The following is a 16445-nucleotide window of genomic DNA, read 5'->3' as shown; positions in this document are numbered from 1 at the left end:
TAGAACAGTCCGTTCTATCTTGTAGTTGTCTTGACTTCCCTACCATCTAAAAGTTCTGTAACGACACAGTTTTTTCCCTCTTTTTGATTGTAGTTGTTCACATTTGTCAATTGATGTCTCTGGTTCCCTGTTGATAGTTTGTAGGCTTATTTACTTTCGATACTTCCATAGCTGAGTTAGTTTCTGGGTTATATCATCATGTGTGTTAATGGTCAGTTGTTGTTGGCTGCTGTTGTTTCTCTGTCCAGAGGGCTCCCTTTAGCATCTCTTGTAAGGTTGGTCTGGTTTTAACAAATTCCCTTAATTTCTGCTTATCTGGAAATGTCCTAATTTCACCATTATATATGAGGGACAGTTTTGCTGGGTACATAATTCTGGGTTGGAAATTTTTCTCTTTCAGTGTTTTATATATCCCATCCCATTGTCTTCTCAACTGCATGGTTTCTGCTGAGAAATCCAAGCTTATTCTTATTGGTTGTCCCTTGTAGGTAACTTTTCATTTTTCCCGTGTTGCTCTCATGATTCTTTCTTTGTCTTTGGTTTTGGTAAGTTTGACGATGATATGTCTGAGTGATTTTCTTTTGAGGTCTATCCTGCTTGGGGTTCATTGGACTTCCTGAATGAAAGTATATTCTCATCTTTCATCATACCAGGAAAATTCTCTTCCAACAAATCTTAAGCAGTTGTCTCTGTGGTTTTATTTGTCTCTTCCTGTTCTGGAAATCCAGTTACACGTAGGTTATTCCTTTTGATGGTATCCCACATGAACCTTAGGTTTTCTTCATTTTGTTTTGGCCTTTTTTCTGATTCATCCCTTTCCAAAGAAGTGTTCAGGTATTTGCCTTCAGTCTCCCTAATTCTGTCTTCCATTGATTCAGTTCTGCTCCTTTGCCCAGACAATGTCTTATATATTTCTGACAATGTAGTATTAATCTTCTGGATTTCAGTATGTAGATTTTTTTTTATCATTTCTAATTTTTCATTTATTTTGTCATTTTGTTCTTGTATTGTCTTTCAGAATTATTCTAGGGTTTTCTCTGTGTTTTCCTTGATCTTTCTCTCTATTCATTGAAGATACCTAAATATATAATTCTTTTGAAGTCCTTATCAGGGAGTTCCAATGCTGCATCTTCCTCGGAGATGTGTTTTGGGTCTGTATCCTGGTCCCTTGTTTCTCCTGCTTCATCTTACTTCTTTGTGTGGACTGTGATGCTCTGTTGTCTCTGAGGCATTGTGATGTTTTTGTGTTTATATTTAATTAGTGATTGTATGTTGGACTGACTTGCCCACAATTTTAGTTTTTTTTGTATGTTATCTACACAAGCAGGGTAGTGTGCTCCTCTATTTACTAGTTGATGCACTTATACACGCACCACCTGTCTCCTTTCCTGTTGTCAGCCAACCTTGGCAAACAGAGCCAATTCTTAGGTCCCCGGAATCTGAATGAAAAGGCTATCACTTTAAAATCCAAAATGGTTACCACTTGTAAAGATTCAAAATGGCCACTTTAAAATATCCAAAATGGCTGCTGCTTATAAATACTCAAAATGGCTGCACCCTCAGTTACTTTAAACATCCAAAATGGCCACCACTTATAAACATTCAAAATGGCTGCACCCTCGGTCACTTTAAATATACAAATGCCTGCGTCTTCCGTACAGTGGAAAGTCCACAGTTCAGGTAGTCTCCCTCCTTGCTGTGTCCCTTCCTAGTCATAGGCCACGAGCGCAATTGTCCCTGCAGCCCTTGGTGATCAGGGCTGATATTTAGGTTAATTCTCAGATCCCAACACCACTTGGAAATATTCAGGTTGTTGGTCCCATCAGAGTAGCTGACAGTCGGCAGCTCTGACCATCTTTGTACTCCTGTTTTCGTTCAGGTTTTTCCACTAGTTGCTGCCTAATCCACTTCTGTATAGTTCCTTTCAAAGCTCAGGGCTCCAGGATTATCTCTGTATCTCTTGTTAGTTGGTTTTTCTTTTCTTTGTTAAAGAGGGTCTGTGTTGCTTGTCTGCCTATTCCTCCATCTTACTGGAAGTGGATTTCCTTTACTTCTTATGCCCTCTATCTTTATATATGTATATACATATATGTATGTATGTATAAAGAGTTGCAAGTCAGTATTTCCATGTCCTCATTTCATCTGTCGTATAGCTAGCTGAAATTCCTCAAAACTTCTGGTGTGTAGAGGTCACGTTTTCCCAGGTTAATATCTTTCAGACTTTGAGTAAACCAGTTGCTCTCAAGTCTGTTCTGACGAATGGTAAACCCATGTGTCTTAGAGTAGGGTTTTCATTGCTGATTTTTCAGAAGTAGATCTCCTGGCTTTTCTTTCAAGGTGCCCCTGGGTGTATGCAAGCCTTCAACCTTTCTAGTTGTTAGCAGCTGGACATTTTAACTGTTTGTACCACCCAGGGATTGCTTGAGTAAAGTAGTATTTCTTAAGGCACAAAAGAGCATTTAATTATAAAAAGATTGATACATATTTAACTAGGTTAAAATTAAGAACTTCTGTTCATCCAGAGATGCTTTAAAGAAAGTGAAAAAGACAAGTTAGAATCTGGGAGAAAAATGAAACCCATACCTGACCAAAAATCACTATCAGGAATATATAAAGAACTTTGAGTCAATTTTCTTAAAAAGATAAATAACCCAACAAACCAAAAGAACTAGACTCACTGCCATCAAGTAGATTCCAACTCATAGCGACCCCCATTGGGTTTCTGAGGCTGTAAATTTCTGCAGAAGTAGATTGCCTCATCTTCCTTCCTTGGAGCAGCTGGTGGGTTTGAACTACTGACCTGGTTAGCAACCAAATAACCTTATCCATTATGCCACCATAGCTGCTCAAATACTCAACAGAAAGATGAAAAAAGACGTGGATAGGCATTTCATGAGAGAGGAAACACATATGATCATTAAGTATGTAAAATAGATACTTGGTCTTATTCATAATTGAAAAAGCAGTAGCTATCAAGTTGATTCTAACTCATGGCAACTCCAAGTGTTTCAGAGTAGAACTGTGCTCCATAGGATTTTCAATGCTTATAATCTTTTGAAAGTAGATTGCCAGGGCTTTCTTCCAAAGCACTTCTGGGCCAATTTGAACCACCCACCTTTTAGTTAGTAGTTGAGCACTTAACTGTTTCTGCCACTAGGGACAACTTATTCGTAATTAGGGAAATACGTATCAAGACTACAATGAGATACTTCATATACATTTGTCTTCGTTTCCTAGTCCCACTGAAACAGATTACTACCATCTGTTGTCTTTGAAGAACATAGTTTTTTTCACTCAGCTTCGGAGGCTAAAAGTTTAAAATCAGAGTCTTGTTCATATTGATTTCTTCTTTGTAGAAAGTCCTGATTATTCTTTGGTTCTTTGGCGTGTAGGTGATCCTCACATGACATCTGTGTTCCTTCCCTTTTTGTCCCTCTGATGGATGCTGTGACTCTTAGCCCTGTGATCTTTTTATAACTCAGAGGTGATCGGATTTAGAACCACCTACTTGGGTATAGTGCCTAAGGAACTTGACTGCTAACTAGAAGACTGGTGGTTCAAACCCACCAGCCACTCCTCGGAAGGAAGGTTGGGCAATCTACTTCCGTAGTGGTACTGCCTTGGAAACCCAAGGAGGGGTCGCTATGAGTCAGGTCTGACTTGATGGCAAATAACAACAACTTGGGTATAAGGAGCTCTGGTAGCATAGTGCCTAAGGCACTTGACTGCTAACCAGAAGGCTGGCGCTTCAAACCCACCAGTCACTCCTCGGAAGGAAGGTTGGGCAATCTATATCCGTAGTGATAATGCCTTGGCAACCCAAGGAAGGGTCACTATGAGTCGGGGCCGACTTGACGGCATATAACAACAGCAACACTTGGGTGTAATGTAAATGAAAAACCCTATTTCCAAACAAGATTACACCCACAGGTGTGTAGGTGTTATGATTCCAGCACTTAATTTGGTTGGACATAATTTAATCCATAACATCATTCTTTTGGCAAAAAAAAAAAGAAAGTATTGATTGATCCAAAAGTTCTCAATTGTATTACATATTTAAGTTAATTCGCTGATAAAACCTTGAATGATATTTATTATTAGTGGTATGATTCTTTTCTAAACTCAGTCACTATTTTTTGTAAGTAATTGAAGAAATGAGGTGTTTTGGTTAACATTTTGTAGTATGATTTGTTTTCAATTTTTCCCTCATTTATTTTGTAGCCCCATGGGAGAGTTAGTGCTGACTATGTTATGTTACAATACAGTGAGCTACCAACAGTTTATCAACTTAATCATAAATCTTTGGGAGGTATTTCTTTCATACAGTAATAGTAAATAATTATCACTAGGAGCTCTGGTAGCGTAGTGCCTAAGGCACTTGACTGCTAACCAGAAGGCTGGCAGTTCAATCCCACCAGCCACTCCTCAGAAGGAAGGTTGGGCAATCTACTTCCCTAGTGATATAGCTCACAAACCCAAGGAGGGGTCACTATGAGTCAGGGCTGACTCGATGGCACATAACAACAATGAATTAAACATTTCAGTTACTTAGTTTTCTTCAATGTCATGATACATGATGACTTTAAGTAAATATGATTTTAAGTTTCAGGAAGAAATTTAAGTTACTGAATTATTTTTCTGTTTACTTAATAGTTTATCTAAAATGTATGACATGCCATTTCTTAATTTATAATAGATTTGTCAGGAAAAAGAACTTATTTCTAGCAAAGACAGCCATAGGTATTGAAGAAAGATTCATTCTTCAGTAAGGGCAAATTTGAGGTGATTAACTGACTTTGCATGCTGTTCTTTGGAGTGGCTTAAATTTTTTTCTTCACAATGGAGTTATTGATGAAGTTAAGGAAAGGATGCTGTAGCTACTTTTCCTAACAGTTCTGCATCTCAACTAATACTAAATACTGAGAACATTGCTGCTGATCAGAGGAGCTGGTTTTTTGTGAATTAGTGTATTAGTTTATCTATTGCTGCCCAATAACTTCAGAGGTTTAAAACAGCACACATTTTAGGAGCCAAGGAGGTTGGATGAACTCTTGAAACTATTGCTCTGAGATAATCTTCAAATATTAAACCAAAAATATTCCCTAAAGTCTTCTCAAAACCGAACAGTAGTTTAGCTTAACTATGAAAAAAATGTCTGCCTTGAACATTAATGCTCTTTTATGGAAATATATATGGGAACAAATTGACAACAGCACCTCAAAAGATTGGATAGAAACCTTATAGGGCAGTTAGTTTATGTTAATAGACAACTCAAAAAAGGAGGATGAGAATCGTTGCACAACTCAGTGTAATCAGTGTCACTGAATGGTATGTGAAGAAACTATTGATTTGGTGTTTGCTTTGCTGTTTATATTCTCAGCAAAACAATAAAAAAACACATTTTAGAGTTTTTGTGGGTCAGGAATCTAGGCATACTTCAGTTGAGTCCTTAGCTTCAGAGTCTCTAAGGCTGCAGTCAAAATATGGGTCAGGGCTAGGGCCTTGTCTGAATACTTGACTTGGAAAAGATTTACTTCCAAACTTGTGGTTGTTGGCAGATGCAATGATCTCTTCAGAGTTGAGAACCAGCATAAAGCTGAATCCCAAAAGGCAGAGATCAATCATATTTTCCCTTTTCTACTTTTCTGTTATTTCTACGATTAGCTACCTACATGGTACCTTCCCCTCTCTCTTATCTCCCCTCTCCCCTCTCTTTCTCTGTTCCTAACTACCTAGGGCTAGGTCAGACCTTTTAAGTTAAGAGTACACTCTTCTTAGGTTCATTGATACACTAGAATGAGTCACAGAACTGAACATATTGTACTTATGGCTACCAGTTTTATTATAGTAAAAGGATATACATAAGGATTATTATAAGAAAGAATGCACAGGTCTAGAGATGTTCCCAGTACAGAACTTCCCTCTCTCAGAGAAGGTATGTCACCCTGACTTCACTGACCAGGAAACTCTGAACCTTAGTATACCAGGCTTTTATTGTCTGGTCCTTCATGATAGATTAAGCCTTGCCTCCTGAGGCTGGTTAATTAATACTGGCCTCCCAGGTGAGTCTTTTCTGATCTGGCCAGCCCCTTTCCCCCCACTCTAAGCACCCAGTTACTCCAAGGATTATTTATCTTGAACCCAGTACAAATGCTGCCACACTTAGGGTAAAACTAGATGTTTACCTCACAGCAGGGTTGTGTTCCTCAAGAATTATTGAGCTGGACAGTAGAGAGTTAGTTAGCAAGATGGTTACAGGCTTTTATAACCTAATCACAAAAGTGACATTCTGTTCTTTAGAAGCAAGTCACTCATGAGGTCCAGCACTCAGGGAGGCATTTATACATGGTTATGACTACCAGGAAGTAGAGAGAGATCGTTAAGATCCATGTTAGAAATGCTTACCACAACTACTTTTAAACCTTCTCATAAATAGCTCATGTGATTATATCAAATTACCATAATTTGAATTTGTGATGTTTTAGACGGTATCTTCCACCACTAATTTATTTGTCATACTGTGGTGGCTTGTATGTTGCTGTGATGCTGGAAGCTATACCATCAGTATTTCAGGTACTTACAGGGTCACTCATGGTGGACAGGTTTTAGCAGAGATTCCAGACAGAGAAGAATAGGAAGAACATGGCCAAGTCCACTTCTGAAAAAAATTGGACAGTATTTTTCATGATGATCATATCCTTAACATTTTTTTTTAAGTGAGCTTTATACCTGGTGAATATAATTTTGCTTGCAAGCATATAAAATTGATTTGCTAAATGCTCTTCTAGCTTGTCACTTTGCTAAATATGTTAGTCATTAATTCTAGTAGTTTTTGTAGAATATCATTAGGATTTTTTATCTAGGAAGTCACATTATCAGAAACGTAGATCATATTGTTTGCTTTCTGATCTTATAATTTTTTTCCCCTTCTAATTTTATTTTTAATAGAGTGCTACTTAAATGTGAAGTGGAAACCACAAAACAAGTACACATAAACAACAAAAATTTACTGTGCTGTTAATTTTGCTGAAACTAACAGTTCAAAAGATTAATTATTCATAACCTTAGACCCTTAACCACCATTCACCTGTCAATTTGTTGTAGTGTGGTGGCTTGCGTATTGCTTTGAGACTGGAGATTAGGCCAACCATTGTCTGATACAGTGCTGGAAGATGAGCCCTTCAGGTCAGAAGGCACTCAAAATACGACTGGGGAAGAGCTGCCTCCTCAGAGTAGAGTCGACTTTAATGATGTAGATGGTGTAAAGCTTTTAGGACCTCCATTTACTGATGTGGCTTGACTCAAAATGAGAAGAAACAGCTGTAGACATCTATTAATAATGGAATGTATGAAGTAGGAACGTAGGAAAATTGGAAATTGTTAAAAATGAGTTGGAATGCATAAAGATCGATATCCTAGGCATTAGTGAGCTGAAATGGACTGGTTTTGGCCATTTTGAATAAGACAACCATATGATCTACTGCCAGGAATGACAAACAGAAGAGAAATGGTATGGCATGGCATTATCATTACAAAGAATGTTTCCAAATCTATCCTGAAGTATAGTGCTGTCAGTGATAGCGTAATATCCATACACCTACGAGGAAGACCAGTTAATGCTATTACTATTCAAATTTACGCACCAACCACCAAAGCCAAAGATGAGGAAATTGAAGATTTGTGCCAACTTCTACAGTCTGAAATTGACCAAACATACAATCAGGATGTGTTGATTATCACTGGTGATTGGAATGCAAAAGTTGGAAACTAAGAAGAATTGCTGGTAGTTGGAAGATTCGGCCTTGGTGATAGAAATGACACCGGAGATCACATGGTAGAATTTTGCGAGACCAATGACTTACAAACTGCAAATACCTTTTTTCAACAACATAAACGGCTGTACATGTGGACTTCTCTAGATGGAGGACAGGGGAATCAGATTGACTTCATCTGTGGCAAGAGGCAATGGAGAAGCTCAATATCTTCAGCCAAAACAAGGTACGAGCTGACTGTGGAACAGACTGTCAACTGCTCATATGCAAGTTTAACTAGAAGTTGAAGACAATTAAAACAAGTCTACAACGGCCAAAACATGAGCTTGATTATATCCCTCCTGAATTTAGAGACCATTTAAAGAATAGATTTGATGCATTGAATAACAGTGACTGAAAACCAGTTGAGTTGTGGAATGACATCAAGAACATGATGAAGAAGACAAAAGTGAAGTCAGGAAAGGAAGAAAAGACGAAAACGGGTGTCAGAGGAGACTCTGAAACTTGCCGTTAAGTGGAGAGTAGCTAAAGCAAATGGAAGAAATGACAAAATAAAAGTCCTTAACAGAAGATTTTCAAGAGCAGCTTGAGAAGACAGATTATTATAATGAAATGTACAAAGGCCTGGAGTTAGAAAACCAAAAGGGCAGAACATGCTTGGCATTTCTCAAGCTGAAAAAACTGAGTAAAAAATTCAAACATCAAGTTTCAAAATATTGAGTGATGCAGGAAACATCAAAAGAAGATGGAAGAAATACACACATTCACTGTACCAAAAAGAATAGGTTGATGTGAATCCATATCAGGAGGTGGCATATGATCAAGAACCAATGGTATCAAAGAAAGAAGTTGAAGCTGCACTGAAGGAATTGACGAAGAACAGGCTGCAGGAATTGAGGGAAGACCCATGGAGATGTTCTAAATTTGGAAGGCAGCGACCTGACTGACTGACTGGAAGAGATGCATATTTGTACCCATTCCAAAGAAAGGTGATGCCACAGAATGTGGAAATTATCTAACAATGTCATTACTATCACATGCAAGTAAAATCTTGCTGAAGATAATTAAAAAACTATTTCAGCACTATATTGATGGAGAACTTCCAGAAATGCAAGCTGGATTCAGAAGAGGATGTGGAATGAGGGATATCATTGCTGATGGCAGATGGATCTTGGCTCAAAGCAGAGAACACCAGAAAGGTGTTTACTTGTCTTTTATTGACTATGCAAAAGCATTAGATTGTGAGGATCATAACAAATTATGGATAACATTGAGAAGAATGGGAATTCCAGAACACTTAATTGTGCTCACGAGGAACCTGTACATAAACCTGGAGGCTGTCATTTGAACAGAATGAGGTAATACTGCATGGTTTAAAATCAGGAAGAGAGTGCATCGAGGTTGTATGCTTTCGCCATACTTATTCAGTGTGTATGCTGAGCAAATACTCCAAAAGCTGGAATATGTGAAGAGTGTGGCATCAGGAATGGAGCAAGACTCATTAACAACCTGCCATATGCAGACAACACAACTTTGCTTGCTGAGAGTGAAACTGACTTGAAGTACTTTTGATGAAGATTAAAGACACCAATCTACAGTGTAGATTACACCTCAACATAAAATGAAAATGCTCACAGCTGGACCAATAAGCAGCATCATCATAAATGGAGAAAAGATTGACGTTGCCAAGGATTTCATATTTCTTTGTTCCACAAGCAACACTAATGGAAGTAGCAGTCAAGAAATCAGACAACATATTTCACTGGGGAGATCTGCAACAGACTTCTTTAAAGTGCTGAAGAGCAAAGATATCTTTTTGAAGACTAAGGTGTACCTAACCCAAGCCATGATATTTTCAGTCACCTCATATGCCTGTGAAAGCTGGACAGTGAATAAGGAAGACCGTAGAAGAGTTGATCCTTTTGAGTTGTGTTGTTGGCGAAGAGTACTGAACATACTCTGGACTGCCAGAAGAACTAACAAATGTGTCTTGGAAGAAGTGCAGCCAAAATGCTTCTTGGGAGCAAGAATGGCCAGACTTTGTCTCCCCTACTTTGGTCACGTCAGAAGGTACCATTCCCTGGAGATAGATATTATGCTTGGTAAAGTGGAGGGTCAATGTAAAAGGCGAAGGCCCTCAATGGGATGGATTGACACAGTGACTGCAATGATGGGCTCAAGTATAGCAAGGATTTTGAGGCTGGTACAAGACCGGGCAGTGATTCATTCTGTTGTACATAAGGTTGCTATGAGTCGGAGCTGATCCGATGTCACCTAACATCAACAACAACCTAAGAAGCCGTGTTCCTATTGTCATTTAGTCCACCTAAACTACTATATGCGAGGACTATTCTTTACTATTCTGTATTAGAATTTATTTCTACCTCTTCCTTTGCACGCTTAGAGGTTGTTTGATCTTTGATTGGTATAGATGAATAGTTTACATACTAAGATTGCATATATTCTTTCCTCAACTCTTAAATATATTTTATAAAGAACCTTGATCACTGGAATATTTTATAGAAGTTCTGTATTATTACATGATCATACAGAGGATCAGGAGTGTTAGAACCTCATTTAAGTAGATGTAAAAGTTTTAAAAATTCCTAGAGTAGACTTGCAAAAATTGACCTTCTCTGTCCCTAAAGCTCCAGATGGTTTTCTAGGCTGTCATCTTTATGGGAGCAGATCTCAGGGTCTTTAATTCTTGTCTGTCACATGGGGTAGCTATGAGTCAAAATTGACTCAGTATCATCCATCAACAACAATTTCCAAAGCATAGTCATTGTCCTTTCCCCTGGTCATTAATACGGTTTTAAATTTGTTTTGTAGTAGAGAAATGGCCTGTTTACCTTATGTTCTTTGTTGCTTTCTTAATGCAAAGTATCTATTGTTGGGACAGTTGCTGTTGAGTTGAAGTCGACTTGGTGGCAGCCCTATGTGTGTCATAGTATAGCTGTGTTCCATACAATTTCCAGTGGCTGGGTTTTTGGAAGTAGAATGCCAGGCCTTTCTTCCCAGGCACCTCTTGGTGAACTCCCAGTTTTTCGATTAACAGTCAAATGTGTTAACAGTTTGCACCAGCGAGAGACAGAGCACATTAGAAATTTATCTCAGTACGTATTAATACAGATTAACAGCTCTGGCAAAAACTCAGGTTGATGAGCAGCTGGGATTTTTATCCATCTGTTACTCCTCTTGTTCTACTCTTCAGCTTGACTATTTCCAGTCCTGTCAGCCAACCAGTGCTGGATTTTATTTCTGGTAAGTCATTAATTTTCTTGAAGAAGTGAATGCATTTGATGTTTTAACTTCAGTTAGTCTGCTTTGTTGTTGTTCATCAATAAACTATTTTTTCTTGAAAAAAAGCATACCATTTTCTTCTTTAAAAAATATTTGTTGTGTTGTTGTTATGTGCTATCGAGTTGGACCTGACTCATAGCAAACCCTCCTTGGGTTTCTGAGGCAGTATCACTACGGAAGTAGATTGTCCAACCTTCCTTCTGAGGAGTGGCTGGTGGGTTTGAATCTCCAGCCTTTTGGTTAGCAGTCAAGTGCCTTAGGCACTACACTACCAGAGCTTCTTTAAAAAAATATAGTCTGATTTATATATATTTTTTTAACTTTTGGGCAGAATTTAAGTATCATTTTTGTCCTGAAACAGTGCATAGAGAAGCAAGACAATCATTAATAACACTACTCTAGAACATCTATATACATTTTGTATTTCTTCATCAATATGATATTTATTATTTGGTAGCTTTATGCTAGTTATATTTTTCTAATTTGTGTTATAAATTTTTTTTAGAAAATACTGTGCTTTAGGTGAAAATTTACATAGCAAATTTGATTCCCATTTAATAACTTTTAGTACAGATTTCTTTATAACATTAGTTATAATTTTTACAATGTATCAACATTCTTATTATTTCTGTTCCATTGATCTTACTTTACTTCCCTGTCCTTCCTTCTCTTCTTAGCTTTTGGGTAAATTGACCTTTTGCTCTCATATGTTGATTGTTTAAAGGACAAATTAATTACAGGTGAGTTTATTTCATAAGCCAATCTGTTAATTGGGCTGAAGATGATCTCCAGGAGTGGCTTCAGTGCCAAGTTCAAAGGGTATATCTAGGCCATAGTCTTGGGGGTTCCTCTAGTGTCTGTCCAGTAAGTCTGGCCTCTTTTTGAGATTTGAGTTTTAGTCTACATTTTTCTTACATTATATCTGTGACCTTCTGTTGTGTCCCTGGTCAGACTAGTTGATAATGGTAGCCAGACACCATCTAGTACTTCTGGTCTCAGGGTAGAAGTGGCCATGGTTCATGTAGGCTATCAATCTGTGGACTAGTTTCTTTTTGAGTCTTGGTTCCTTCATTCTCTTTTGGTCCAAATGAGTACAGATCAATAGTTTATATCTTAGATGGTGGATCACATCTTTTAAGACCCCAGATGCTAGTCACCAAACTAGGATGTAGAACATTATCTTTATGACCTATGTTATGCCAATTGACTGAGTTGCCCCACAAGACCATGGTCCCATGTTATGAATTTTTTTTTAACTTTTTATTTTGAAATACTTTTAAATCTATAGAAGTGTTGCACTGATAGTACAGAGTTTCTCTGTACCATTTACTAAGTTTCCCTTAATGACAACGTGTTACATTCTGTAAAAATGGTGTGGCGGAGGCATCTGACCTCTAACCTTATGAGGAGGAGAAAGATCACCATCAGCATTAGCCCAAGACTGATTCCTGTGAGGCGGAGGTCACACATACCTCCACCCTCTAACTTCTTCCATTTCTTACTCTAGTGTCCCTCCCGTAACATATTACTTCTCTGCTGGGTTCTGTTAATCTTCGCTGTGGCCACACAGAAGTCACAGGGGTTTGTTAGGGAAGTAACATTAAATTCAGGATCAGGAAGCTCTCAGGATACAGTTCTTCCTTCAGGAAAGCTTCTTAGCCATGTGCACAGGTAGGCTTTTCCCTGGCCCTTGGCTTCTCAGCTCTTGGCCCCTTAGGCCTTTTTGGCCCAGCCTGGCCTCTACTCTCCTTGGGCAAGTGTTACAAAACTCTTCAGCTCCACCAATAAATGCCTAGAGACACCTCTACTCCACTAGTAATCCTCAACCCAAAGGTGCTCAGCTCTCTAGCTCCTTGGGTCGGCAAGCCTAGCCCCACTGAGAAAACCCTACTCTGTCAAGAAACCTATGGTTCTGTCTCCTGCTGCCTTTCTGGTTCTTTTGCTGACAGTTCTCTGTCATCTGTGCCTCCACTTCTCACCATCTTGTGCTGTCTCTGGTGTTACAGCTCTGTCTCCTGGGTCTAGGAGGTTCTCAGCATAGGGACCCCAGGTCCAAAGGCTTCATTATTCTCTTGGCTCTGATTTTTGGAGGTCTCTCTTTTCTGCCCCTGAAATGGCTCATTTTAAGCCTAGCGGGATGGCAGAACTGACTAATCTTATTAGGGTTCCATAAACCTTTTTTGCATGCCCCCCAACAGGGCTGTGCACCTTACTTGCATTATTAGCGAGCTGGCCAATCCCCTTCTTGAGGGACAAGCACCTCATTTGCATAGTACAACCCAGTCATTTGGTGGGAGTTAGAATAATAAAGTGAAACAGGCTACAGGCTGTATATATAAGCTATCCATCACACTGTACAACTATGGTACATTTCTCTAAGAAATTAATATTGATACAACACTATTAACTATAGATTTTATTCGAATTTCCAATGTATCCAGTGATCTCCTTATTTGTTCCTACATCCAGAGTAAGACAACAGCATTACACTAAGTTGCCATGCATCCTTTGTCTCCAAGCTAAAACATTCATGTTTCTTTGTCCCTTATGGATTTGACATTTTTGAAGAGTACTCATCATGTATTTTGTAGGATATCCCTCATTTTCACTTTGCCTGATGTTTTCTCTTTGTTGCGCTGAGGTTATGGGCTTTTGGAAGAACAGCATACCAGAGACGATGTGTCCTCATCTAATCATATAGTGGGAAGGGTATACATGTATACAGTTTATCAGTATAACTTACTGATGATTATGATGATGTTGTTAGGTGCATCGACTCATCTCTGACTCAGTGACCCTGTGTACAGGAGAATGAAACACTGCCTGGTCCTGTGCCAGCCCTATGATCCTTGTTATACCTGAGTCCATCATTGTAGCCACTGTGTCAGTCCATCTTGTTGAGGCCCTTCCCCTTTCTCGTTGACCTTCCACTTTACCAAGTATGATATCCTTCTCCAGGGAATGGTCTTTTTTTACCACATGACCAAAGCAAGTGAGATAAAGTCTGGCCATTCTCTCTTCCAAGGAGAAAGGTTGCACTTCTTCCGGGACAGATTTGTTAGTTCTTTTAGCAGTCCGTGGTACTTTCAGTATTCTTCACCAACACCACAACTCAAAAGCATTGACGACTCTTCGGTCTTCCTTATTCACTGTCCAGCTCTCACATGTGTAAGAGGCAATTAAAAATATCATGGCTTGTGTCAGGTGCACCCTAGTCTTCAAGGAGATATCTTTGTTCTTCAGCACTTGAAAGAGGTCTTTAGCAGCCAATTTGCCCAATGCTATATGTCATCTGATATCGTGACTGCTGCTTCCATTGGTGTTGATTGTAGAACCAAATAGTATAAAATCTTTGACAATGTCAATCTTTTCTCCATTTATTGTGATGATGTTTATTGGTCCAGTTTTGAGGATTTTTGTTTTCTTTATATTGAGGTGTAATCCATACTGTAGACTTCAGTGTTCAGTCTTCATCAGTAAGTGCTTCAAGTCATCCTCACTTTCAGCAAGCAAAGTTGTGTCATCAGTGTATCGTAGGTTGTTAATGAATCTTCCTCCAATCCTGATGACACATTCTTCTTCTTCATGTAGTCCAGCTTCTCGGATGATTTGCTCAGCATACAGATTGAAGTAAGTATGGTGAAAGGATACAACCCTGACACACTCCCTTCTTGATTTTAAACTATGCAATGTCCCTTTGTTCTGTTCAAATGACAGCCTTCTGCTCTCTGTACAGGTTCCTCATGACTACAACTAAGTGTTCTGGAATTCCCATTCTTCTCTGTGCTTTTGCATAGTCAATAAAACACAAGTAAACATCTTTCTGGTATTCTTTGCTTTGAGCCAAGATCCACCTGACATGAGCAATGATAGCTCTCGTTCCACGTCCTCTTCTGAATCCAGCTTGCATTTCTGGAAGTTCTCTGTCAGTACAATGTTGTGACCGTTTTTGGATTATCTTCAGTAAGATTTTACTTGCATGCAATATTAATGATATTGTTAGATAATGTCCACATTCTATGGGATCACTTTACTTTGGAATGGATACAAATACAGATCTCTTCCAGTCAGTTGGCCAGGTAGCTGTCTTCCAACTCTCTTGGCATAGCTGAGTGAGTGCCTCCAGTGGGGCATCTATTTCTTGAAACATCTCAGTGGATATTCCATCAATTCTTGGAGCCTTGTTTTCACCACTTCTTTCAGTACAGCTTTGACTTTTTCCTTCAGTATGATTGGTTCTTGATCATATGCCACCTCCTGAAATGGATGAACATTGACCAGTTCTTTTTGGTATAGTGACTCTGTGTATTCCTTCCATCTTCTTTTGATGTTTCCTGCATCATTCAATATATTGCCCATAGAATCTTTCAGTATTGCAACTTGAGCTTTAAATATTTTCTTCTGTTCTTTCAGCTTGAGAAATGCTGAGTGTGTTCTTCCCTTTTGGCTTTCCAACTCCATGTCTTTGCATATTTCATTATAATAATGGACTTTGTCTTCTCGAGCTGCTCTTTGAAATCTTCTGTTAAGGTCTTTTAATTTGTCACTTCTTCCATTTGCTTTAGCTACTCTCTGCTCAAGGGTAAGTTTCAGAGTCTCTTCTGACATCCATTTTGGTCTTTTCTGCCTTTCCTGCCTTTTTAATGACCTTTTGCTTTCTTTATGGGTGATGATCTTGATGTCATCCCACAATTCAGTCATTGGTGTTAAGTGCAGCAAATCTGTTCTTTAGACAGTCTCTCAATTCAGGAGGGATATATTTAAGGTCATGTGCAATTAACTTATGATATTAACTTTGATTAATTGGTTAAGATGGTGTCTCCACTATAAATAACCTGTTTTCCCCTTGCATATTCCTTTCCTGAGGAGCAATTCACTAAATCTAACCCACATTCAAGGATAGGGAAGTCAAATCCTGTCTCCTGTAGAGGAAGAGTATCAAAAATTTGTGAAATTTTCATTATATTTAGTTGTTTGTTCTTTTTTAGCCTCTGGCATATTCATTGCCATTAGGTTATCTTGAATCTGTCCTACTGTTCTCCTTATTTTTCTTGATCTCCTTACTCCCTCCCTTGCTCCTGTGCTTAATGATTTGAGACATTTCTTGGGCTTGATATTCCACTGCACAGATGAGACTGTGCACAATGATCATTTGCCTTTTAGATTCAGCTGTTGGATTTTTCAGTTTGAAAATCAGGTTTTAAAGCTAGAGAAAGTAGTATGTATTTGTGCCACCTTGGCTCTCTCCTAATTTGTTCAGGTGTCCACTGCCTCTTTCAGCAGTTCTGTTTTGTTAAGCTTATATTCTAGCTGGTTATCCTCAGTTTTTCTTTTGTCAATGCTGTGGCTTCTTAGATAGGCAGTTAATTT

Source organism: Orycteropus afer, unplaced genomic scaffold (genome assembly GCF_000298275.1).
Source record: "Orycteropus afer afer isolate SDZICR_OR568_19922 unplaced genomic scaffold, OryAfe1.0 scaffold00060, whole genome shotgun sequence".
Lineage (NCBI taxonomy): Eukaryota > Metazoa > Chordata > Mammalia > Tubulidentata > Orycteropodidae > Orycteropus > Orycteropus afer.
Note: the sequence above shows the minus strand (reverse complement) of the source record.